This window comes from Haliaeetus leucocephalus, unplaced genomic scaffold (assembly GCF_000737465.1).
Source record: "Haliaeetus leucocephalus isolate CR32 unplaced genomic scaffold, Haliaeetus_leucocephalus-4.0 Scaffold473, whole genome shotgun sequence".
Taxonomy (NCBI): domain Eukaryota; kingdom Metazoa; phylum Chordata; class Aves; order Accipitriformes; family Accipitridae; genus Haliaeetus; species Haliaeetus leucocephalus.
The window spans coordinates 4609905-4612174 of NW_010972909.1; positions in this window are offsets into that span (position 1 = coordinate 4609905).

Here is a 2270-nt window from a genome sequence, read left to right on the forward strand (position 1 = left end):
TTTTTCATTCCCCCCCCCCCCCCCCCCCCCCACACCTTGTTTCCAATGTTTTTGAAAAAATTGAAGATATTTGAGGCCCAAAGAAGTGAAGATGCAGACTAATATCTTGCTGCATTTAAAAAATCATACAAAGTAGATAAAATTTCTTGATGTCCAAATTAGGAATCATCAACTGTTGGGAGTTCGACCTCATAAAAATCTCGGTTTCATTTGAAAATATATCTAATTATATTCTTCTAAAGGCTTGAATTTCTATCAGTAAGGCCTTAAAATTGGCTGTCCTTTTGTTTCCGTTTAACTACAAGTGCATGATGGTTAGATGGATTTCTAAATACCTGATGTTTCCATGGAAGTAACACAAGTCTGGAGATGCTCTTTTGGACAGAGATATCCTGTCTCAGAAAGTCTTTCTGGAACAAGTTGTACCCAGACAAAACTTCGGCTGCTTTCCATCAGGGCAGCTCAAATCTGGACCTTTGCATAGTCGTGAACGCCTCTGCAGGGCTGGGTCCTTAGGCACCTACAAATTATAAGCTGTACAGATGAGTACAAGCTGCATACACTTAGCAGCATCCAGGTTATGAAAAAAAAGTGGCATTAAAATTCCATGTGCAGGATTGCCTTGTTCTTGTTCAACAGCCAGCCATGAGAATTTTTCATTTCGCATTAACATGTAAAAGGAGGATGGGGGGGGGGGGGGGGGGTGTTTCCACGGCATTTTTTTCCATGGGGCTGAGAAACGGGATACAGGAATGAAGGTTAAAGCTGAGACTCTGGGGCTGGGGAGGGAGCTGAGGGCCAGCCCAGGGATGACACGCTTAATGCGAGGCATTCTTCTCGGTGGGAAGACTTTGGCACACATTCCAGAAGGACTCTAGCTGGCATTGTGACTTGGAAATATCACAGTCCCTCGCACTTTGAGAGGGTACTTAAATTGACACATTGGCTCCCTTCCAGGAATATTGCAGCGTATTAGTAGAAAGGCAAGGCTTTCCTTTCTAAGAAGTCGTTGTAATTTTTGTAATTCAAGCTGTAGCCAAAAATGGGCACAAAGTTGCACTGTATAGCTTCAGTCCTTTATGACTCAGTTTTTCATGTTATATCCAAACAGTGGGACAGGCTGCTGTCAGAACATGCTGGACTTCTTATCCAAGTCTCCATATTTCACTTGTCACAACATCCTGGACTCAAGGAGATACTTGCTTGCAAGCCATTGCCAACTGAGCCTCTCCTGTTGCTGGCACATCCTCAGCCCTGTCCCCCCTCTGCCCAGGGGTCACGGAAAGCCTGCAGATGTACACCTTCTTCCTTATATCTTTGCTGCTGCCACGACATTAACTCCTACCGCTAATTCCCGTCAACGTGTGAGGTGATCTCAGGAAGCCCATAAATTCATGCTTCGGTGATTTCCTCTGCTTTATAATTAGACTTCCATTCATTAAATAAATCAAATACATATGCTGTCTGCTGGCTCAGAAGTAGCAAAACAGGTACGTGGAAAGCTTACAGCCATCTCTCACCTGCTCGTACTGCCCAGCCGAGCGCAGTCAGGCTGCAGGGTCCCAGCAAAGGGGAGGCAACGAGGGACTTACTGAGTGGGCAACTGCTCTAACAATTCGATGCAAGACGTAAGTCTTCCAGACACATTACTGATGCGATGCTTTCCACATGTAAAACACTTCCATTGAACTGCTGTTGGTTTAGGTACTCACAGTGTAAAAGACATAGTCACCTCTGCCTAGCTGTGGCAATTCCATTTCAAAATGTGGGTGAATAAGAGGGACAGAATTTATCTTCTGGTACAAAGCCTGCTTGGTAAAGAAATGGCAATATATTGGAGAAAGAAAAGAGCAGGGGTTTCTTGTACACACCAAGAGATCTAAGTGTATATTTATTTATATAACTGTTTAAACAGTTGCAGGAATATTATCAATTATATAATTTTTATTTCTGAGAGTATCTGTTGAAAGCTAATGTTTTACTTAGACCCCAGTCATATTTGAATAATATCCCTAGCCATTTGAACAGTGTCCAATTATTTCTTGGACCAAGAAGCAGTTCAGTTGCTCTAAATTGAAAAATGTCTTAGCATCATTTTGATGGGACCCCATAGACCCCACTGAGTCTGCATTCTGAATTTTCACAGCTGTAAATGGGACTGGGTTTTGGTTAACAGAATATTCTTGGTTCAGTAACCTGGTCCAAGCATTGACACCATGATAGTGCTGTTTCTAATTACCTCAGAACCATCCCTGATAGAGGAATGGCTC